The 26,363-nt window shown below is 35.8% G+C and overlaps 1 pseudogene; it reads left to right on the plus strand.

Annotated features, from left to right (window-relative positions):
- The window catches only part of LOC121395120, a 304,569-nt pseudogene that overhangs the window by 34,254 nt on the left and 243,952 nt on the right, over positions 1–26,363 (plus strand).

A 26,363-nucleotide genomic window follows, 5' to 3' on the forward strand; every position in this document is an offset into this window, starting at 1 on the left:
TTTTGCCCTTGATCCCCCTCTGGCATGCCACTGTCCAGGTCGTTGCACCCTTTAAACAACTTTAAAATCATTTTTCTGGCCAGAAATGTCTTTTCTAGATGTTAAAGTTCGCCTTCCCATTGAAGTCTATGGGGTTCGCGAACCGTTCGCGAACCGCTCGCATTTTTGCGCAAGTTCGCGAATATGTTCGCGAACTTTTTTTCCGACGTTCGCTACATCCCTAATCCTGTGTCCTTTTTCCTTTTTCAGCTTTGAATGGCTGCCCCATGCCTAAAAAGCAGCTTCTTTGTATAAACCATAAATATGTTTCTGAAGAAAAGCACACTAGTTTTACCAGCACAGGACAACAGTATATTATATTTTCATTACTTTAAGACACTTCAATTTTGTTTTGTTACTGTTCCTTTAAAGCCATCCTATTGTATATGTTTAATGTTAAATTGACTAGACTTAAGCTATGTAATAAATGTATCTTTTTATGGTTTGTAAGGAAACAGGGGCCATGTCATACATAGACAATCAAATAATAATTCAATAAGCAATATCATCAATTGTCATGCTCCCATCGCTGCTTACATAGTTACATAGTTAGTTACATAGATAACGCTCAAGTTATCTGGGTCATATGCTCTGTAATTATAATGAAAACAAAATATATCAAACAAAATATAAGCTTTATCCCATGAAAACAATAAACTTTTTAAATACCTGTATAATCAATTAGAATTGCTTTACTGTTACTGGTACTGTGAAAGGATAGCTTTGGAGGGATTTTAAGGAAGAAAAGTATTAGCCTCAGAAATTACATTTGTACTTGGATTATAGCTACAGCAAATAGAATCCTTTTCAATTTATAAGTGGGAAAATTAAAGTCAATGTCCAAACCCCACCCAGGGGATTTGTTGATCGCTAAAAAGAGCAGTGTTTAAACAATGACCCTACAGTTAACTTATGCCAAAATGAACATTTGCTGGGTAAGACCTAATGAGGTGATACTAATTAGCCTTATTTATAATAGCATTTTTTTATAGGCAATGTGTCTGACTGATCTAAATTCATATCCTTAACTTTACAGCACTGAATAGTGATGGGCGAATTTATTCGGCAGGCACGAAATCGAGGCGAATTTGCGTGATTCGGTGCCAGCGAATAAATTCGCAAAACACCCGCTAAAATTCGCCCTAAAAAATTCACTGGCGTCAAAAAAAAAATTTCGCCGGCGACTGAAAAAATGGACGCTGGCGTCAAAAATGAGATGCCGGCACCGTTTCGCGAATTTTGCAGCGAAACGACGCAAATTCGCCCATCACTAGCACTGAATAATTAAAGGTGACAGTTTTTATCGGGTGCCCCATTCATGTTTTGGCATGATGCAAAGCTTACCTTAATAACAGTGTTAACAAAATGGCTGCTGCCTATTTGCTGTGATTGTGAATTCCAAGACAAAAAAACCCCAAGATTTAAATAATTTTTAAAATGCATGTGAAGTTTATTTTGCTTGACTAACTTCATAAAATAGGATTTGGAATTATTTCCTTAATGGAAACTGTCATGGGGAAAAAAATATTTTTCAAAACACATCAGTTAATAATGCTGCTCCGGCAGACTTCTGCACTGAATTCCATTTCTCAAAAGAGCAAACAGATTTTTTTTATATTTCATTTTGAAATCTGACATGGGGCTAGACATATTGTCAGTTTCCCAGCTGCCCCCAGTCATGTGACTTGTGCTCTGATAAACTTTAGTCACTCTTTACTGCTGTACTGCAAGTTGGAGTGATAACACCCCTCCCTTCCCCCAGCAGCCAAACAACAGAACAATGGGAAGGTAACCAGATAGCAGCTCCCTAACACAAGATAACAGCTGCCTGGTAGATCTAAGAACAGAACTCAATAGTAAAATCCAGGCCCCACTACGACACATTCAGTTACATTGAGTTGGAGAAATAGCCTGCCAGAAGCAGTTCCATCCTAAAGTGCTGGCTCTTTCTGAAAGCACATGACCAGGCAAAATGACCTGAGATGGTGCCTACACACCAATATTATTTACAACTAAAAAAATACAGGAATTAAATTGTATATTGTAGAGTAAATTAATTGCAGAGTAAACAATGTCTTTTCTAATTAAAATAGACATTATAAAAATCATGAAATAATCCCTTTAAGGTGACAGTTCCCCTTTAAGCACTGAATTGTAGAATGTAAATGATTAGTCTTTCTCTGTCTTTCTGTGTGTTTACAGCTTACTTTAATTGCTTTAAAACACCATTTGTCAACTTCATGTTCTATTGACAATATTATCGATTTATCCAGTTTTGGTTTTGTCTTGCCTTTTTTACGTAAAACTCACATAGGCAGCTCAAATGGGAAATGGGTGAATTGATTTTTCTTAACTTGAGCCCAAATGCTAAAGATTTTTGGATAAGCTTTCTCATTACTTAAGGCAAAATCAATAGGGGAGAGCATCTTTTAATGAGAGTCATTTTAGCATGGAACTCCAGAAATGGGGTCCTGTTCACCCCCCTGCTTATCAAATTGATCTTTTTTAAGATTCTTAACTGAGGTCCAATTGGCTATTAGCGGTTTTTCTTTCTATGTAAACTTGTGACTTCAGAGAGGAGAATGTGAGCCAGCAGACATTTTTCTATGGCACCTTGTTCATTACTGAAACCCACTATTTTCGCCAGATGCTAATATTCTACCCTTTTTTAAATTACCATTTGTGCTGCTGGTTAAATGATATGTGTTTACATGTTGCCGCATTTTCTTAGCCATATGTCTAAGCTAGAGAGCTAAGTGTTCACCCTGGAACATCCTTTATTCCGTAAGCACTAATTGTTCAGATGGGAAGCTAAAATAATTAGCATTGATATCTGCACTTTTACAGGAAGTACATAGTAATTAATAGGTTTTGGAGCACACTATTTGCCTAATCCTTTAATATAAAAGGCTTACTTTCAGTTGCAAGCTCAAGAGCAAACCATTTACCAGCTACGGGCTGAGAAGTATAACTTGAAATCCGAGCTTAACACGGAGACAGCTGAAGTTGAACATCTGCAGAATAAGCTTGACATGTTTGAGAAGTTATATGGGCAAGCCAAGCGTCAGGTACTGTACTAAGATATCATTAACTGGCCTTTGCTACATAAATTAAGCTGATTATGTCTTCACGTAATTAACTGAGAATGACCTATTGATGTATAGGTAAGAAAGATAGAGACTAGATGATGCACTGCACTAAATTTATTGGCTTTCTTGTAGTTCTGCTATTGACTGAAACATTCAGTGAAAAAGACAATTTTACCTTGAGACTTCACATTATAGCCTTCATTTGAAATATTATGTACAAGTGCAGGCATTTGCTCCTGAATTTTCTATTTCCCCCTTGGTCCAGACTGATCATGCTACTTTAGTTAAATAGATCACAACAGACATTCTGACTTGCAGCTTATTTCTAAATAAGAACTTGTTAAGCCTTATGCAGTGCATATACATGGCTCTGATTTGCTCAGTTTTCATATTGCATTTTCCATGACCCATGTGCTTCAAGCAGCGTTTCGCAGGAGCTCCGCTGGTTTGTAATGTAAAAGAGATGGTCTGACAGGTATATCTCTATTCGTCTATGTGAATTGTATGCAAATTAGCCGTGATCTTGTAGGCAGATCACATAGCTAGCAGCAACCGCAATAGTAGCATAACATAACTGCTTTATTGTGCACAGGAATGCCCTTGTAGAAAGTTGTTATTCCAAAAGAAAACTTAAAGGGCTTCTACACATTTATAACTTTAAAGGGATCCTGTCATCGGAAAACATGTTTTTTTTCAAAACGCATCAGTTAATAGTGCTACTCCAGCAGAATTCTGCACTGAAATCAATTTCTCAAAAGAGCAAACAGATTTTTTTATATTCCATTTTGAAATCTGACATGTGGCTAGACATTTTGTCAATTTCCCAGCTGCCCCTGGTCATGGGACTTGTGCCTGCACTTTGGGAGAGAAATGCTTTCTGGCAGGCTGCTGTTTTTCCTTCTCAATGTAACTGAATGTGTCTCAGTGAGACAAGGGTTTTTACTATTGAGTGTTGTTCTACCAGGCAGCTGTTATCTTGTGTTAGGGAGCTGCTATCTGGTTACCTTCCCATTGTTCTTTTGTTTGGCTGCTGGGGGGGGGAAAGTACAGCAGTAAAGAGTGATTGAAGTTTATCAGAGCACAAGTCACATGACTTGGGGCAGCTGGGAAATTGACAATATGTCTAGCCCTATGTCAGATTTCAAAATTGAATATAAAAAAATCTGTTTGCTCTTTTGAGAAATGGATTTCAGTGCAGAATTCTGCTGGAGCAGCACTATTAACTGATTCATTTTGAAAAACATTTTTTTTCCCATGACAGTGTCCCTTTAAGAATTGTGCTTTGTACAAGAGCATATTATAATGCCTTAGTTACATAAGGCCTTTCTAGACCAGTCAATAGAAAGCATTGGAAGCACTGCAATGTCTGCTCAGTTTGTGACCCCATTCACCAACAGACATTTGCTATATTTTTGAAACACTCTATCCTTAGTGTAAACAAAGAAAATATGCAGGTATTTCATTCATTTTCTCTCTGACAGAATGTGGCCACCAGTGCCATGTAGGAGGGATGTATTCTTCCCATTGGGGTCTTGACAATGCCCTCTTCCCTAATTGATAAAAAATGGTGGTATCACATTGTGCTTGGCTCTTGGTACTGTGCCTGAGAGGCAGGTAGGATTGCTTAAGGTCCAGGAGCTGAAATAGGCCTCAAATTCTGGGTAAAGCACTTCTCATTTTCACATTTTACATCTGTTTCTCATGTTTTCTTGTCTCCAGGTCAACCATCAATTTTTATTTGATCATTTTATGACCATGGACAGTTTTTTCCACAATCCTGGCAAAACAAAATTTTCTCTTTCAAAATTGGACAAAACCATTTGCAAGGTTTAAAAATTTTAAATGCATAATTTTGGAGCTTGTAAAACATTTTCACAGAAGTGGAGAGAAGATGTTTTTGGTTTTCAAACCAGTGGTTCATATTCCATACCAAAAAGCTGGTCAAAATAAGCATATAAATCTTTGTCTTATTAATTAAGACACTAGTGAAGGTAATAACTGTCAGGAGCGTCCGTTGGTTGTCTTTGACAGCGTCCAGATCAAGATGGCGGCACCCATGATCCATGTGGGCCGACGCTTGTGTCCTGACACCGACGCAATGACGTCACGCACCCGGTGCGAACTTTGAAATAAAAGGACTTCCAGGTTCGATGGCGGAATATAGGAAATGCTACATCTTGTTCCTGGATTCCTAAATTCCTGAATTCCTGCTTCCTGGCTTCCTGACCTTGGCTTGACCCTGATTCTGATTCCTGCTGCCTGCCTTGCTGAACATTTGCCTGAACTTGACTACACTTACACCTGACACCTTTCTGGATACCGCAAACTTGGACTTTGACCCTAAGCTTCCTCCTTGGTCCTGACCACTCCCGCTGGTAGCCGATAGGCCCCCTGACAATAACATACATTTTCCATTGCTATTATATACATCTTTTGAATGTAGCTTTACATGTATAATCACTATACTTTTTACATGCTTACAAATTTTGAATGCCTAAAGAAAAGTATGATCTTTTTCAATTTTATAAGTTTTTTATGGAGAGAAAAAGAAAAACAAGCATATATGGGGTACAGAAGGAAAAAGTGAATTTTGGAATTATTTCTGCTGTAAATTCAGATATATATATTTTGGAATTCTACAACCATGGCATGTAGACCATTACTTATAACAGTGTTTTTGACATTGCAGTGAGATAGAACTATACAGTAAATAATGAATTGTGGGATGCAGCCAGGCTTGCAGAAAATAACTATTTGAGGGATGGTGCGTGAACAGAAAGCTGTAATTTTGACAGGTGGCAAGGTGTCGTGTCACCAAGTCCTTCTAAAGTCTCATATCTCATACCAATTGATTAATGACTCTAATTAAGGAATGAAATCAAGCATGTGAGGACAGGGGATCGCTCTAGGTCCTTGTTTGGTAGTTTTCTCTTCCTGGCACACAACTCATCCATCTAAATATCAGTGTTTTTTCATTCATTACAGGATGATACCAAAAGCAACTAGGAGGGGCATAAACTGATCTGATTGATTTTAATGTTGCAAAGCAAAAATGTAACGTAAGGAAATGACGCAAAATTGTTTTAGCTTGCACAGCCATGAAAATATTTTTATAATTGTGTAAGTGGTTCTCTTTTATTAACACATATTTAAAATGTGATTCAATTCAAAAGCCTCTGATTCCACTGATAATGTTTTCTTGATCAGTTCTGGACTTATATTCTCTAAACTGTTCATATTTTGGGGTAGAATAGAGATCTCCTTGATACTCTGGATCCCAAACAAGAAAGCCATGGCACTGGTATTGGGAAATCAGTGAGTGCACATGCACTTTTTGTATAATGAAAGAAAAAGTAATTCTAAGGATCCATTAATCACAATTACTATTGCTTATTGCTATTCAAGACAGATTCTGGATCTGGAAAAAGTCTATATTCAAATGAATGAGAAAAAAGCATAATGTGTAAAATCTCTTGAATATTTAATTTAAATAAAATTCACGTCAATCGGAAAATTTAAAGTTGTGCATGTGAATATAGCTCTACATATTTAAGCTCTCAACAACCCTATTGTGGCAATAAAGGTGATTTTTTAAATATATTATTGTCTTGTGAAATAGTTACAAATATATTCAGTAGTTTGAAAGTATTCAAACTAGTATTCAAAGTAGGAAGTATTCCACGTTATTTTGACAGTATTGGAAACAGCTGTTTCACTCCTACTCTCAATTTCATGTCATGTAAATACTGAATGGATGTTTATACAAAAGTTATCAATTTAAAAAGAAAATAAGATATTTAAAAAAGATAAACTAGGGATGAGCCAGGAAAAATCTCTAGCAAAAGAAATGCCCATTGACTCCAATGCACTTAGCACACAAAAGAACTCCCATTTACTCCAATGCATTTGGTGAAATTTCACCATTTTGCTAATTTTTCTGTGGTTTTGTGAAGTCAAATGGGACAGTTTCACTCATCATCAAATAATAGTACAGGTTCTGGTTTTTCTATTGTATATGTATATTCATGTGTGAATTTAGGGGCACATTTACTTAGCTCGAGTGAAGGAATAGAAGAAAAAATACTTTGAATTTCGAATGTTTTTTTTGGCTACTTCGACCATCGAATTGGCTACTTCGACTTCGAATCGAACGTTTCGAACTAAAAATCGTTCGACTATTCGACCATTTGATAGTCGAAGTACTGTCTCTTTAAAAAAAACTTCGACCAACTACTTCGCCAAGTAAAACCTATCGAACCTCAATGTTAGCCTATGGGGAAGGTCCCCATAGGCTTTCTAACTAAATTTTGGTCGAAGGAAAATTGTTGATCGATGGATTAAAATCCTTTGAATTGTTCGAGTCGAAGGATTTAATCGTTCGATCAAATGATTTTTCCTTCGATCATTCGAACTACCGAATTGCGGTAAATCCTTCGATATTCGAAGTCGAAGGATTTAACTTCTACAGTCGATTATTGAGGGTTAACCCTCGGTATTCGACCCTAAGTAAATGTGCCCCTTAGAGTCTTCATAGGTTATAAGGACAGTAATACATTAACTGCCCACTGGTTATAGGTAAACACCATGGTATAACATTGTTCTAAATTAAACATTTTCACCATTAAATTGTTCCTTAGCCCAAGGTGCAAACCAAAAGGGATCCTATTTAGTGAGAAAATATTGCGTTTTTTCCCTGACCAATGCTTCTTTTAGGAATAACTGGAATGGCCCAGTGAAAAAAGTATTGCTACTCCACCACCATTTGTCCTCCTCAGACTTAGATTTGTTAAATATTATACAAGAGACGTATCCACTATGCCATGCATTAAATTCAGATCAGTTATTTTTAGCACTTCTTTGAATTCTCTTTGCCTCATAAATATTTTTCTATAGGTGAGCTTGGGCCAATCAACATGTTCCTGTGTCTCTAAAAAGGTTTCATAATGAATAAACAAAAGCATCAAGTAGGGAGAGTCAGTCTAAATTCCCTTTATACCAAACTGATTTGTATATACGTATATGTAACCAGTATGTAAGCATACACTTGGTACAACATTCATTAATTAAAGATAAATCATATTATTCTTCAATGAATACTACGTATTTCCTTGTGAAGCATGAAGCCAGTCTTTATTGTGGATATGTTTGCATCTAGAAAAAAATATGCTTTTCAGGTATGGAACTATTGTAACTATAACATGGATAAATTTGTCATTATGTGGCAATTTAATTTATGGTTAAGAAAAATAAAATGACCTACATGCATACTGTTTCCAATGTGTGCAACATTTTGCTCCATGTTTGAAAATTACTTTAGACAAGGCTAGAAAATTAAAATGTATCCTTGAGTCTAATAGAAAAAGCAGGCCCTAAAGATTTGTTTCCTGTGTCTTACAAGAGCAATAGGGCTTTTCATTTTTGAAATGCTAGCATTTTCATTAAACAATGGTCCATACAGTTTAAGAAAATGACCACATTATCTTAGCTGCAAGAAAAAACATCTTTAAAAACAAAACAAGGATAGCTTTGAGGATCACACCTAACAAGTGTTGTATGTTCCACCCCCCCCTCTCTCTCTCTCTCTCTCTCTCTCTCTCTCCCTCTCTCTCTCTCTCTCTCTCTCTCTCAATCTCTCAGCAGAGCTCTCTGATCCAATTAAAAGGATTTATTAATTTATTTATTTAGTTAATTAGAGTGTGTTGGTCCTACTTTTATAACATATATTAGAATCAACCTTCTACTAGTGATGAGCGAATTTATTTGCCAGGCGCGAATTCATGGCGAAATCCTGCGATTCGCCGCTGGCGAATAAATTCGCGAAACTGCCGTGAAAATTTGCTGTCAAAAACAAGATGCCAGCGCCGTTTCATATATTTTTCGCCATTTCGCGAATTTCGCTGGAAATTCACCAATTTTCCGGCGAAACGGGACAAATTCGCCCATCACTACCTTCAACCCTCATCAGCATTACTTTGATTGCAGACACTTTTGGATATAACATATAAACTGTATTTTTTTATTTTAGACATTCATAGAGGCAGCCTTTTGATTTTTGTTGGAGCAGACTCCATTTATGGTAGCATGTTTCTTACACATTTGTAATGTCAACTAAAAGTAACAATTATTTAATTTGAATTACACAATTTATATACATGTATTCAATTGGTTTAAATCTCAAACAGATTGGATTGTTGGAAAGAAATTCATTTAGTATTTTATACCATTTAGAGGGGGAAAAAAGCACAGTTTTCCTTTTTGAATTATTCGCTTAACTTTGCTACAGAATAATGCATTCCATAAATTAATTTTCAAGATTACCTCATTCTTCTCTTCTAGATTTTAAGAGCCCTTCATTTCAGATTAGAAATAGTGATAAAATCATTGCTTACTGAGGCAAATAGTCTATGAATATAGCTATGCACATTAGAAAGATGTTCCCACAGCATACTTTTAATAATGATCATTTAGAAGATAATTTTAACTTCCACATGAGGGAAAAATGGATTTTAGATGAGTTCTTGTATGACCATATGTGGTATTAGTCAGTGTGAGGTATTGCTAGCAAGCTCATTGCTTTCAAAAATCAAAGTTAAATGGTTCATCTATCATCTGAATTTGTGTCTCGGCGACTTGTCTGAACATCAGTATGATTTATGATTTGAATTGGAGGAGTCAACCATGCATGTTTCTTAGTTTATCGTTTTATGCTGTCTTCAATTAAATGTCTATAAACATAGTGATGGCTTTATGACATTGTCCATCAATAAGACCCATCAAATCTCACATGTGAATATGCAAAACAGAAACATAATGACCTTTTGACTTTTATGTTCCCTGGTTTAGATGCAATATAAAATATATTTTGTCTGTGTGCTCTCTGCATCTGCTTACAATGCACCTGGTAAAATTCATATTTAGAATAATTAAACCATTAAATACATTAAACAGGTCACTGGCATTCATGTTTAATCCCTCACCCGAGCAATTAGGTACTGTCCAAACTTGTGTTATAGTGTGAACAAAACAGATGCAACTACTCCATATGATGCTTTTCCCATTATGCTAATTTTGCCACTATATGTAATTGAGTAGCTTGTGCTTGTGTGGTTAGGGCTGTCATGTTATGTTGATGCAAGAACTCACACCTTGTCTTGCTTTCTGTTGAGCTACTGGAAATATTGATTTTCACATTTTTTTTTTGCCTACACTGCATATACCTATTATTAATACATTTTTATTGCAAAATACTAATGCCCCACAAATACAGACAGATTTCTGACTGACTCAAAGGATAAGCCTACCGGAGGATTAGGGGGTACATTTACTATGGGTCGAATATCGAGGGTTAATTAACCCTCGATATTCGACCATCAAAGTTAAATCCTTTGACTTCGAATATCGAAGTTGAAGGATTTACCACATTTCGTTCGATCGAAGGAAAAATCGTTCAATCGATCAAAATCGAACGATTAAATCCTTAGAATCGAACTTTAATCCATCGATCAAACGATTTTCCTTCAATCAAAAAATGCTTATAAAGCTTATGAGGACCTTCCCCATAGGCTAACATTGGTGCTCGGTAGGTTTTAGGTGGCAAAGTAGGTAGTCAAAGTATTTTTTAAAGAGAGAGTACTTCGACTATCGAATGGTCGAATAGTTGAACGATTTTTAGTTCGAATCGTTCGATTCAAAGTCGTAGTCGAAGGTCAGAGTAGCCAATTCGATGGTCGAAGTAGCCCAAAAAAACTTTCGAAGTATTTTTCATTCTAATCCTCAGAAACGTAACTAGAGGGGGGCGGGCCCTGGCGCAGGATGCGCAGCCGGACCCCCCCGCCCGTCTCCGTACGCCCAGAACTGGCCGGGAATAAGCGGCGTGCGAACTGCCGGGGGGGCCCTGAGGGGGGTGCGGGCCCTGGCTCACTCGCACCCCCTGCTCCCCCGGTAGTTTCGCCACTGCTAATCCTTCACTCGAGCTAAGTAAATGTGCCCCTAGGTGTCAGTTGACTACACAAGACCGCATACATTACACCCTTCTAGTCGGCTTTTGCTGCAGTTCTAATGATAATTTTCTCACCATATGAAATATGACATATTTTCTTGGCATAAATTAATGTTATGGTGTATAATAAATCAAAACCTTAGTAGTGGGTAATCCTAAATAGAAAATTGCCATTTTAAGAAATAAGGTCCTTTAAAGGAACACTATACCCCCAAAAATGAATACTTAAGCAACAGATATTTATATCATATAGCTGTTGCTTAACGGAGAATAAAATCCCCTAATAATAAAAACCCCTAATGTAGATTTTCCTTCCTCCATGCCCCCTCCCTGAACAGGTGATAAAACCTATAAGTGCCCCTAATCCCTTAATTACCTCTCGTTGCAGAGTCATCACAGCGGAGCTCACGGGTGACATGTTCCGGCTCTTCAGTATTCTTCGGGTCTTTTACCTTCCCTTTGACAATTTCTTTCACTATCGACAGTTGACACAAACTGGACGACTGCTCTAACTGTGCATGCGCCAATAAGGCACTCACTTCCCGAAGAAGAGTGAAGAGCCAAAGATGGCGCCTGCTGCACTGATTCTGCAACGAGAGGTAAATAAAGGATTAGGTGCACTTACAGGTGTAATCACCTGTGCATAGGGGGAGCAGGGAGGGGGGACTATGTAGGGTAGGGGGTCGGGGCTTTTATAAGTGGGGGGGTTGGATTTTCCTTTAAGTATTCATTTTAGCACATACTATTAGAAAAGTATATTTTTATGAAAGTGGTTTATTATAAAGCAGAGTTTTGCAAATGAGCTGTTTTATGTGATATGTATATATTTTTAAAGACCTACATTGTTTGGGGGTATAATTTTTCTTTAACAAATCCTATATGGAAACAAAGTAGGGAAGCTCTGGTTGTTATGTCTTTTACAAACCACTAGATTATTTTTGTATTAATGAAGAACAGGTAGGTTGTAAATGATCAGCATTTAGGAGCTAAATGGTTGAAGAAAATAAAATACAGTTTATTTATCTATAATGCATTGGCTGTTGGTTGAATGAATCAGTAAGTGCTGCTGAAAGTGTATGGTTTCTATACCCTTAAAACTAGCTGAGTGGTAAACTAACATAGTCTTTTCCCCCAGTTGTCATATTGACTTTATTAGAGATATATAACCATGGAGTTGGAATATGAAGACAACAGGCCTGTGGTGGGTCCCATGTCTTCTACAATGACCCCCCCCCACTACATTTACATATTTGAGGAGCAATGGTCTTAAAAAATATTCACTTGAGGACCCACACATAATTAACAATCAAGGTAGCCAACCAAATTGCTTTACATTCTTACATAAATCAATAAGCAAAACCAATATATAGTACTGGATAGATAACATGCTGTACCAGTAATTAAAGTATGCAAACTATTACAATATTGTGGGTATTTTATATCCCTGGTTAATGCATTTGTCAGGCACATGTTAGGAAGAATGTCATTTGTTAACCCTTATCTCCTGTAAGATAATCAATTTTGATGTGATAGGGTGTCCTTTAATAATTGATGCTTATGAAATAATGCATTTTTTTAAAAAAATGATGTAACAAAGATTGAGAGAGTTAACAAATGTTGTTATTTAATGCGAAATAAAAAGATAATCTTGAAACCCAGTTCATATTTGTAAAAGTATATTGAGATAAATATCAAAATGTGTTTTGTGACTGTTTTTATAAACAATAGCTTTTTTCTATCCCACCCAACCAAAACCTGGGTGCACAGTATTACCATAATAACAGTTTTTCCTTTCCATAATTTTTCTTCAGTCATAGCAAATAAATGATGATAAACAGATAATAAAAAAATTAAACAACAAAACAAAAATATTGGCCATAGAATAGCTTGTAAAGATGTGACCAAACCAATGAAACAACCATCACTGGTAATCTATGGATTTTATCTTCTGCAGTTCCACATCAGATGATATTTAATTTGCAGCAAGGTCGTCTGTGAGTGAAGACAAACATATGTTGCAGATATAGTCAAAATGGATTTACATAAATTCATTAACTGTCAGGTTTGGTAATTGCTCCTGTAGTTCAATCTCTACATGCATGAGAAAATGAACTGGTAAATTGTTTCACCTTCAAGAGTTCCTCCGTGATGGAGAATGATATCTTAATGTTCCGCATACTAGAATGCATGTGTTGTTTGTCTTATGAGGGTCTATTCTGTTATGACTATTAACATTTTTCTCATAATTGCTTTAAAAGTGCAGGGCTATTAATATGTTTAGCCTTCAGTACATTTGCTAACTAATACAGTTAAATATATTTTTTAAAAACGTATCTTTTAAAAAAAGTAATTTTTAAAAGCAATATTTTTGCGCGCTAATAAGTACTTTAACACCCTGAATTATTCTGATTTAATACAGGAGATAAGTGACACTACAGACAATTGAAAGCACAGCTGTCATGCTTTACATTACCGTTTCTGCAATCCAATTTTTGGAGAAAATCCATGGCTGTAGTACAAAATAATGAGGTCACACCGAGTTGTGCGACTATATGACCCCTCTTTATCAGTTAAAACTCTCCTCTTTCTTTACCTGATAGATTGACATATTGTATACAATTGTAACTCCTTTTCTTGCATAGTCATGTTTTTGATTAATACATATATGGATAAAAGTGAATTTCAATGGTAATACTGTATATTATTATGATTATTGTTGTTGTTTTTAAATAATTGTTGCCTATTCAGTGATGATCATCATTGAGAGCAAACATGAATCAACATCATTTAATTAATACAGTCAGTGTAATTCAGGGAAATTACAGTTATACAATCAAGATTTTAATAAAAGTGTCCTTTCAGACCAATTTTTTTGAGCTTAATTAGATGACGCATGCCTAAATTCACCATGGGGGTTCCTACTATGTAAGTCCAAACTAACTTGATTATCTCACTATCTTTGTGATTTCTTTCCTTACTTACTGCTATGGCTTGTTTTTTCTGTCCCATCTCAAATCTGGTGAAGTCTCCATTTGCAATTGCTAGTCCATTTAGTGTTTATACACACACCATTACCCATGGTAATGAAATAAATTTGTTTTACCTGAAGCACTAGAGTGCTTCAGTAGTCTGGATACATACAAGCTCAGTGTCAAACACCTGCTCTCTGTACCTATCAGCAAAGGGTCCCTTAGTAAATGCACAACAGTACTTTCAAAATATTTCAAGCCATTTTAAGCCAGAGCAGACATACAAAAACATAGAATGGTGCAAGTTTTTTAACATTTTTTCAAGCAACGACTGTGACTATTTTGGGAGACTGTGGATCTTAAATGACCATGTTGACCTACAAATGTTAAAATATAACAGTGTTTCTTGCAGAGTTATATTTTTGTAGTGATGGAAATACTTAGCTGAAGTTACTGTAAGGAATAGTAATAATAGACCACATTGGATTCACTGAGAAGACTTTATTTCATTGTTTAACACAAGTAGTGATGGGCGAATTTATTCGGCAGGAGCGAATTCGCGGCGAAAAATTCGCCGGTGTCAAAAAATTTTTTTCGAAACGAAACATGATGTTTCGCGGATTTTTCGCCGTTCCGCGAATTTCGCGCGAAATTCGCGAATTTTTCGGCAAAGCAAAATGGTGCAAATTCGCCCATCACTAATCACAAGAAAAGTCCATCAAAGTCTATGGGAAAACTTAGAATCAAATTAAGAGATACACCTTTGTTATTGAATTGAATCAGACCTAACATGTATAAAATAAGATAAAGATTTGATTAACTCTTGAATGCTACAATACTTTAGGGTTTATCTAAGGAACCAAATTTGCTACAATTTCCATCACCTATAGCAACCAATCATGCGGGTATCAATTACTGGTCACCTGTTTGATGTCATTTGTTGCTATTGGTAACTGCATCTGTGTCCTTAATTATAATTGGGGGTTATTATGGCTTAACCAATCAGTCACATGAAACTTCTGGTAATCCATGTATCTAGCCATGGAGAGAATCAAGAACATTTAAAATTTGGCAAATCAGGATTTACTGCAAGCTTCCATTTTATTGTCTCTATATCGCCCTACCAAAATAAGTATTCATTGTAAGTTTCCTAGTTCATTATCAGTTAAGTTATTTCCTCTGTCTTCTAATTATAGCTCAGTGGGGATATGATAGTTAAGAGAGAATGTGCAGATTCCCTGAACAAAAGAATGAGAAATAACATGTCAGTGCTACTAATTTCTAGCTGCTCAATAGAAAAACAAACATATTTGATTACAATTTGCCTCTCATTCCGATATGAATCTGAATCAATACAAATGACTCAGCTGCAAGGCTTTGAGATGACAAGGTAATAACTGCAGTAGAAGTATTCTTAATATCAACACATTTAGATTCACAGTGAAATAATTAGTGTAATAAAGGAGTATGCCAGGCAGAATCTAATCAATATATTTCTGAGGTTGACATATGCATTGCTTGCCAAACTGCAAAGCAGGCAGTTCTCTTGTACAAGTCTTTCATTTTTACCCTTATAGTAAAAAATATATATAAATGCAATAATGGGTCTGTAATATTGTTTTGTTCAAGTAATATGTACAGTAAAGGGGGTTATTTATCAAAGCCCGAATTTATCTCAATATTTTCTGCTACAAACTCCGATCAAATCCACACTTATTTATTATTACATTTTCCCGAAAATTTACTTTGTGGCAAAAACTCTGTTTTTCACGTTTTTTTCGGATTTTCCACCTGAAAGCTCTGATTTTTGCCAAAAAACTCAGTAAACTTCACAAAACCCAGTGCACATCAAAAAATCATTGGGATTTCTCCCATTGACTTGAATGCAACCTCGACTGTTCTGAGATGCCAGATTTTCTGATTCGGACTTTTCCATCCTCCGGGTTTAATAAATTCCCAAAAATGTGTGATTTTTTAAAAGTCTGGTTTTATAAAAAAAAATCACAAATTCTTCCTGATTTTTGCATTTGGAGTTTAGTGAACCCCCTAAGTGTTGAAACTATACATTGATGCTTATTTGTGGAATAGCAGTTTTCTTCTTTACAACATGAACTACTAATTCTTTTATGGTGTATTATTAAGTAAAACAGTAAAAGTAAAACATCCTCACTCACTGATCACATTCTTATGCTCATTGGACATTCTGGCAGTCTCTTGAATTATTAAACATTGCAAACAATTACATATAGAATGCACGGAGAATGAAAACAATTGTTAATGTAGAAATAAAACCTTGAAACACTGCTTTGAGATATATAGTTGGCTCACAATGGAAGCTTGACTTATTAATCACCCTTTGTGGTTGTAGGCCAATTTACTTGTCAGAAATAATGCCTCTATGGTTGTGGCTTTTAACTAATGTGTGTAGATTATGGCAAGCTGCCTTACAGTATATTGCTGAGGTACTGTACACTTCAGACTTGCATTACTCCATTTTCTTTATAAATCATTTTTATGTGGCACAGTGCCATATTAACTGAACAGTACACTTAATATAAACGTGGCTTAATGTCTTCAAGAAATTGTATTTGCATATTTCACATGGGGTGGTTTGTTTGGACCTTACTTCTAACATTGTAATTCTATTCCAAATATATTTTTAAATTTGGACCTTTTAAGAAGTCTCTCAATCTGTAATCTGCATAAATGAGGTTACCATATATTTTGAATGTTTATCTTATTGGAAATACTTACTGTATACTAATGTAGGCTGGCTTTTAATCTTTGGCATATTAGCCACAAGAAATGATGTAGTTGAATGTGGTGATCAAAAAGGTCACTTGGGGATGTGTGCAAATTCCAGGAAAACGTCATATTTGTTAAAGAAAAAATGCAGCTTGCTTAGGTTGGACTACAAGAAAACAAGGTCAATTACATGAAAACGCAAACTCCAGGGACATAAAATTGGGCATCTACTGTATGTATGATTCTTAGCATTGCACTTGAGAGTGTACACATGTATATGCATTCTGGCATTAATTTTAATGATTTAAAAATGTATATATTCTTAATTATAGTCTACTGTTTACTTTCTACCTGTTTTTATAATTAGACATGCAGGGGCACATTTACTATTGGTCGAATATCGAGGATTAATTAACCCTCGATATTCGACTATCGAAGTTAAATCCTTCGACTTCGAATATGGAAGTTGAAGGATTTACTGGTATCCATTCGATCAAACGATCGAAGGAATAATCGTTTGATCGAACGATTAAATCCTTCGAATCGAACGATTCGAAGAATTTTAATCCATCCATCGAACGAAATTCCTTCAATCAGAAATTTGCTAGAAAGCCTATGGGGACCTTCCCCATAGACTGATGCTCGGTAGGTTTTAGATGGTGAAGTAGGAGGTCGAAGTTTTTTTTAAAGAGACAGTACTTCGACTATTGAATGGTCGAATAGTTGAACGATTTTAGTTCGAATCTTTCGATTCGAAGTCGAATGTCGAAGTAGCCAATTTGATGGTCAAAGTAGCCAAAAAAAGTTCGAAATTCTAAGTATTTTTTATTCTACTCCTTCATTCGAGCTAAGTAAATGTGCCCCGCAGTGTCAGTTTTTCTTACAATAAATAATGTGGTTTATTATGTCTCCTATGTCTATAATGGGATCTAACTTTGGGAAACTGGGGGTGGTGAATTTAAAGGTAAAGAGCCTCATTTCTAAAACTATTTAGACCTAAGGGACATGTCATTTTATTTGTATGGCCTTATAGTGATGAATTTTAGGATGAAAAACACCCCTCATTGCCACGTGAAATGCAAAGATGCAAGGAGTTGTCAGCCTATATTAAATATGATCAGAGGTAAATAGTCAGGACAACAGTATGAGGTTTACCTTGATGTGGTATGGGGTCTTGCCAATTTTATTATCATAATTTGTAACTAAAACCCCCTTTAGAAATGTATTGACTTTCACAGATAATACATTACTAATAAAACAGTGGGTAGAGATGTGTTAGGGGCTTGTGCTGAGAGCTGTGTTTGTTTAGTTAAAACCAGGAACAGGCCTCAGAATCAGCTTTGACTGCACATGATCCTGCAGGATCTGTGTGAGTGAACTGAAGAGAATCCAAAAGCAGGGGAATATGGCACATTTGAGCTCAACAACTCTGCAGTTTCATAAAAGGTCCACACACAGGGGAACTTTTGACTAGAATAGATGTTGCAGGGAAGGAGCTTGAAGGTGCAGCAATGGAGGTGAATGGAGGGGACTAAGGATGGCCAGGGTTTAGTTCTCCTTAAGAAGGAAGATTACAGTTGATTGTTCACAAGAACATAATTACCCTTTATTGTATGTTGACTTTTAAAAATTTAGGCTGCATCATTGTTTTGGAGGGAAGGGTATATTTTATTGCAGGGATCCCCAACCTTTCTTACTCATAAGCCACATTCAATTGTAAAAAGAGTTGGGGAGCAACACAAACATGAAAAAATCCCTGGAGATGCCAAATAAGGCTAACTGACAGCCACTATGTAAACTGTCAACCTACAGGAGACATCTGTTCAGCAGTACACCTGTTTTTTATGCAACCAAGCCTAGAATTCAAAATAAGCTCCTGCTTTGAGGTCACTGGGAGCAACATCCAAGGGGTTGGTGAGCAAATGGAACGAGGAGTTTTTATAAAAAATTGGGATGGATTTCATTATGGCTATGGGCACATATGTGGATACCTGCAGTGGTCCGCGCCGTGTTTTTTTTAAAAAAGTCAACCGCTGCGTAAATACACTATCTTTTTCAACCTATGGCAGTGGCACACTATGCTATGTAGCGTATTTATGCTGTCCGCTGCGCTGAAAACGATTTGCATCAATGGCCTTAAATGTTTAGATTTCAAATTTTATTTAGCAATGAAATCAGTAGGAGAGCCAGAGATCTAGGATGTAGATAGTAGGTGACTACAAAATTACGAGTATATTGTTGTTGTTTTTTTGTTTGTATCTAAAATGGGTAAGTCTTTATTATCTGGACTTCTATGTTTTACCACTCCATGCAGCAACTTCTTCTTACACTGCACAGATGCTGCACCTGTGAATGCTAAAACATTAGATATAGCATGACCTATACAAATAACAAGACACATAAAACCCTTAACAGACAGAAGTTACTTGTATTAGTTTGTGTAAAATGTATTTCTATGGCAGTCTCTTCTGCTGGGCTTAGAAAATGTTTGTAGAACAGCAGCAGAATGATGTTGAATTAAAAAAGTCACCTCTATTAAATTATGTTTATTACCAGAAAAAGTATCTGCTGATTAATGGAATGTGTAACCAAATAACTGTGCAGCAGCTAATCTGAAAGCTGGATGGTCATTTCTCCTTGTCTCATGCCATTACTGCTTCATAGAGATGAATTCTAGTCTATGTAGTCTATTCTGCTCACTTGCTTTGTTGTTCCTTTTTTGTGTCTAATCAGCAACGACAGATATCTACTGTTTTTTTCTTGTTGCTCCATTAGGATGACACTTCCAAGTTCACCTTATAGAATAATAGAGAATGTGATAAATTCAGGCTTCACCCATATATTGATTAGCTGTCTGAAAACATTTCCACTCCAAATAAATATAGACTACTTTAAGGGCAAAACATTTACAGATATTTGTTCATTTGTCTAAATATGTAAAATATTAGTTTTTAGTATATCACATACATACATTATATACAGATAACTTTTAATTCCTATGCATTCTGTAATATGTTCAGTGAGTATGAATCCCCACAAGAGTACTTCTCCATTCTGATTCCTGCTCATCAATCATTTGCCCCCTCCAGAGATTTCCTTGGGTCTTATAAGTCTTCTTTGTGATATTGGAATTCTTGTTTTCTTAGGTATAGGTATAATATTAAAGTTGATGAAGAAGTGGGTAAAGCACATACTGCTTTGCCATCCATATATAGTATGAACATGGTATGTGAGTTGGCAAATCTTATGATGCTAAGTAGAAAGTGAGTGAGTCTTACTCATTTGGAACTGGGTAACATGATAGAGAAAATGAGCTGCAGACAATGGCTTGGTGTTAGGGATTGTAAAGACTGTGAGACAAGAGTTAATGGACAGCCAATACAAGAGGGAAAAAAAATTAAGTGGGTTAAATACAAATAAAATTAAAGATATATTAGATTAGACAATTATAAAAAAAATTGTTGGAAGTACAAAGAGATTACAGTAAATTGTTTACTAGGCTTGGTTTTTCTTTATTTACCTTTGGTCAAGATGTATTTAGAAATAATGATAGTAGAACAGAACTGAAAATGATACTTGAATTTGTGTTAAGGATAACACAGACTATGGGTCAGATTTACTGGAGGGCTAAGTGGCTAACGATAGCGTCAATTCGCTAACGTTACCGCCCGCAGGGGCATCGTCAATTTAATATAAGGGGCAGGTGTCACTTCGCTAGCGAAAAAGAAAGACGCTAGTGGTCATTCACAGGCGACAATTCGCTCTGGCGAATGAACGTTACTCTGCAAATTCAATGAAATGTGGATTTTGCTGAACGTTACCTCTTTCGCCAGACTTGCCTTCGCCAGCTCAGTCCAGGCGAAGTGCACTGGATCTTTCTCAATCTTCTGTTACTTACATCATATTTTTTAGTGGAAAAAGATTAAAAAAAATGCTGGCATCTTTTCCTTTTTTCAGAGTGATAGTTTGTAAAAGTATTTGTATTTGCTGCAACATATAAACTTTAAATTTACGCTAAGCACGAGACCTCTAGCCAATTTGCGCTAGGCAGAAATGAACACTACGCATCTTTGCTTTCAATTGCTCTCATTGCCGAAGTAACGGTAGCAAATTGTCACCAGCGTTCGGCGCCCACGACGAAACTCTGCATTCCAGTGAATTAGCTTTGTCTGAGTGAATGTTTGCCTCGCGAAGTGTATGGATGGCTGCGAAGCATTCGCCGGTGAATTTTCGCCATCGAGTAAATCTGCCCAATGAATTCATTAATAAAGATGTGACTTTGCAGAGCCTGTCTGCTAGAAGGAAACAAAAGCATATGAAGTTCACATCTGAAAAATCAGAAGTAAGGTGATGCTGTTGAAATATTTTTAATCCAGTGTCTTGTAAAATCCAAAGAATATTTGATTAAGAAACAAACCCAGCACTACCTATTCAGGAACCACACAGAGGCGTGTACTGTATGCTCTCCTAAAACACAAAAAACTGGTCAGCATATCTCTTACTGACATACACAGGGCATGCCAAGCAAATGGTGAAGATGAAAAACTCAAATTCATAAACTAACTACAATTTAAGTATGGTTTGATTTTAATCCAACGATCGAAGGAAAATCCTTCGATCAAAAAAAGGTTAGCAAACCTATGGGGACCTTCCCCATAGGCTAACATTGACTTCGGTAGATTTTACCTGCCGAAGTAGGGGGTCGAAGTTTTTTTTAAAGGGAAAGTACTTCGACTATCGAATGGTCGAATAGTCGAACGATTTTTACTTCGATTCGTTCGATTTCGTTCGAATTCGAACGAATTTAACCAATTCGATGGTCGAAGTACCAAAAAAATACTTCGAAATTCGAATTTTTTTCATTCGAATCCTTCACTCGAGCTTAGTGAATCGGCCCCTTTGATTATGAATGTCTATTTTTATCATTGCATTTATCATGCCATTGTATGATCTTGCTTTTAGCTGGATGAAAAGGATGATAAATTCCAGAAGATTATTGCACAACAAAAGCAATATACAAAGCATTTAGAAGATGAGTTGAGAATCTCTGGGGAAAATCAAGAAAAATCCCAGAAAGAGGTAAACTCTGTCCTTTATTTTTATATACTTCATTAGTTTCCACATACTGTATATATGAATCACACCAGCCTACAACAGTCATATTAAAATATGTGGATTATTTAGCAATGTTCATTTGAATAAAAAAATGATTGTGCTTAAAATCATAATGTGGATTTTTTTATAGCAATGTTCATTTCAATAAAAAAAATTTGTGCTTAAAATCATAAATGTGAAAATCCAATTTTCAATATTTATTATGAGGAGGAAAATGTAAAAAACTCTAATGTACAATTTGGCATCTGAAAGCTTGCAAGGCCATGTTGAAGTCAGTGGGACTCATTCTATGCAAAATGTAAACTATTTTTAAAAAACTGTTTTTAGTTATGATGGGTGAATTTCTCCCGTTTGCTTCGCCGGTGTCCAAATATTTTTAATGCCGGCGACAATTCCAATGCCGGTGACAGACTTTAAAGGGCGTCTGAATTGTGAATTTTTGCAGCAATTTCGCGTTTTTATTCGCCAGCAGCGAAACGTGGAAATTCACCGCAAATTTGTGCCTGGCGAATACATTCGCCCATCACTATTTTTTAGCATATTGACCCATTAAAAATGATGAATTAAATACAAAGTTAAGGTAGTCCTAATTTTTTTCACTGCTCATTTGTGTTGGAAATACTCAGGTTGTTTGAATTGTGGCCACAATTTAGATTTTTTGCACAAAAACTCACAAAAAAGTTACATTCTCAAAAATTTACATTTTTGGTATTTATCAAGCACAAAAACCTAAAAAGGTCAATGAGACTTCAAAATTCAAGCAATTTTTTTAAATTTTAATTTTCGAGCTAACAAGCTTCCAAATTTGAGATATTTTAGGGTTTTTAGGTTTTTTACCACATTTGTATTCAAATTAGTCTTTTCTATTCTTATTTTTTAATAAATAAGCAAACACTACAGTTTATTCAAAATAGAAATAAACCTCACAAATTTTTGATAAATAAGTCCATAAAAGTAAGTTTATGTTTGTAATTAATGAGTTTGTGGTAGTGGTATTTCACCTATCTAGAATGCTTATGAGGGGGAGTCTGATTTATTGCTTTTTTTTTTTTTTTCTCAATTTTTTTCTCAATCACTAGTAAATTTAAGAAATTACTCAAATGGGTTTATTGGAATCATGGTTAATGAAAATAGATTGCAAACAAAAATCACATTGTTGGATTCATTTTCAATGTGACTATAAGATTTCAACTATTTTAAAAGTTGGAGATTACAGTTACTTGATTGAACTGCATTAACCAGTGTGATAACATTCTGACTGTGCTTAAAGGGCATGTAAAGTCTAAAATAGAATAAGGCTAGAATGGCTGTATTTTGTATACTAAATATAAACATGAACTTACTGGACCACAAGCCTAATCAAACAAATAATTTATGCTTTCAAAGTTGGCTACAGGTTGTCACCATCTTGTAACTTTGTTAAACATCTTTGCAAGACCAAGACTGTGCACATGCTCAGTGTGGTCTGGGCTGCTTAGGGATCGTCATAAACAAAGCTGCTTGAGTTCTGTATGGCTGGGAAGTAAGGCGGGGGCTCCCCCTGCTGTCCATAGGTATGTTTGTTTCTCTGCTCAGCAATTAGGGACCATGTGACAATTCCTATCCATAGCAGTAAATGAAGGGAGAATTTCACTGCATACAGTCAGGTTTCCTATAAAAACGGTACACACTTTTTAATCAAAGTATATTGAAGATAGGTTTCTTTTTCATTAAAGAAAGTAAAAATGGGATTTTATTTTTTTGCCTTTACATGCCCTTTAACCAGCATAAAGCCATTGTGGAGTCAGCAATACTACTACTAATAATAAAGTACACATTTCAGTTACTAGTGAGTAAGATGTACCAAATAGTGTTTAATTATAATTTGTAATCAGTCTTCATTTGTAAATGATATATAATGGTCTGTATTTTTTTATTTTTCACTGCTTATAAAAAGTCATAAGCAGTAAAAAATTGCATTAGTAAAACAACATTTCCTATTTTGCAATTTAATATTCTTAAATCGAAAGTTTTACATTTCAAATTTTAATTGTGCTTAGCTCATTTTTACTTGAATTTTTTGGGGGATCAATAACATACATAGTTGCAAACTATAAAATTCACAGTTTTTTTTTCAAATGGTAGATGGGGGTCACTTAATATTTTTCATAATGCTTTATTTAATTTCCTCAAAGGAATACTTTTTCACATGTATATTTTTCCATTTGTCTGAGTATCAAATGAAAGGATACAAAGAGGATAGATTAGAGCAGGCATGTCCAAAGTCCGGCCCGCAGGAAAATTGTGGCCAGATTTCAAATTTACACCAGCCCGCAGCCTCCATCATGACATTTACAATAATGAGGCCCACCAACACAGTGCGTGGCCATAGCAGTAATACTGTATTTGGGTACATTAGTGGAATGGTCTTGCACTTGGTCTATACCGCTGCCTGTTTGCTGAAGGTGTAAGTAATATACACGAACTGGCATGTAGTGACTCTCACATACTTCTTTAGTTTACTGAACTGGCACGTCAGTATGTCGATTGACACCTTCAGCCATAAAGAAGTATTCGAGAGCGGCACATCACTACGTGCCAGTATGTGTCTATTGCCTATACCGGCAGCGGCACTTCACTACGCAAAGAATGTCAGGCTGAATTCTTGGCCCCCACACATTTTCACCTTACCAAATCTGGCAAAATTAATACCTGGGTGCCAGCATAGGAAATAAGCAGTGAACAAGGATTGCGGCACTCACAGGGTTTTAGTGAAAAAACAAAAAAATGTTTTATTGTTAAGCCTCAACGTTTCAATCCCCCACAGGGATCTTCGTCAGGAGCAAAAACAAACAAACATCCAACACCCACAACCCCCCCAGAGGTCACAACCTCTGGGGGGTTGTGGGTGCTGGATGTTTGTTTGTTTTTCAAAAACTAATTTTTGTTTACTTCGAACATCGAATAGGCCAAAGATTAGATTTGAATTGAAAAAAGAATATTCGACCATTCGAAAATTGAAGTACTGTCTCTTTCAAAAACTTTGCTACTTCACCACATAAAACCTGCCGAATTGCTATGATAGCCTATGGGGACCTCCTAGAACCTATAGGCAGTATTTGGTTAAGTTTTTAGAAGTCAAAGTTTTTTTTTTTTTTTTAAATCGTTCGATCGATTAAATCGTTTGATTCAAACAATTTCTACTATCGATGAAACGATTTGAATTTGATCAAAAACAGCTAAATTCACTCCAAAAAAACCTTAGACTATCGAATTTTTACAATTTTACAATTTTTACAATTCGATGGTCGAATTTCGAAGTTTTACCCCTAAGTGTTTTGTCTCTGCTCATTGAGCTGCTACTTGCCTGTTTATCATTCCTTAAAGGGATTCTTTCGGAAAACATGTTTTTTTCAAAACACATAATTTAATAGTGCTACACCAGCAGAATTCTGCACTATAATCCATTTCTCAGCCTCTCCTAAAGTGCAGGCACAAGTCACATGACTTGGGGCAGCTGGGAAATTGACAATATGTCTAGCCCCATGTCATATTTCAAAATTGAATATAAAAAATCTGTTTGCTCTTTTGAGAAATGGATTCCAGTGCAGAATTCTACTGGAGCAGCACTATTAACTGATTCATTTTGAAAAAAATTGTTTCCCCATGACAGAATCCCTTTAAGTAGCAAATCCCATGTATTGAAAATGGCTGCTTGTTAAATGCTTTGCAAAATGTACCCTTCGAATCTATGAATATATGCCTCCATTGGCTTACTAATATATTTTAACTTCTTATGCAATTACCAAAAATCGAATGTGGCGCTTACATGTATAAATGTAGTGGGGCTAGTGGTCTTTTAAAGAGAAAACCAGCAAAAAGGATCACAAAACATGTGATGTAAATCTACAAAAAAAACAACTTTTCCAATTCCTTGCCTTTTGTATTGCAGTTCTTTTGTGAGAAGTTTTTCCATGCAAGGTCAAATGAAAGCATTGGCAGACATACATTCTAACTTTGTGCTCAGTGCTTCAATGTTTTACAAACAGCAACGCCATCAATCACCTTGACATAGTTGTCCAGTTTCAGAGGGGCGATTAAATTGTCCCAGCATTATATAAATAGGGAAGTAGCACCTTTTGGATTCTTTGATAATCCATTTCCTCCTTCCCAGTCCCAATTTAGATGCTATATATTAAATTAATAAAACTAATCATACTGTTTATGCTTTATATTATATTCTGTTTTTTCTCCTGACAGATTGTGCCAGAATCACTGGCTTCATTTTAAAGGACCAGTAGTGCTAACAAACAAAACAATTTTATATGCTTATAAATGTATTGTACTGTTTCTTTGAGCTGGTAAAAACTGTGTTTTTTACTTAATATGCTCTAAGCTGTAATATGACTTTTATAAGAAAGCTTTTAT

Source organism: Xenopus laevis, chromosome 6S, assembly GCF_017654675.1.
Source record: "Xenopus laevis strain J_2021 chromosome 6S, Xenopus_laevis_v10.1, whole genome shotgun sequence".
Classification (NCBI taxonomy): domain Eukaryota; kingdom Metazoa; phylum Chordata; class Amphibia; order Anura; family Pipidae; genus Xenopus; species Xenopus laevis.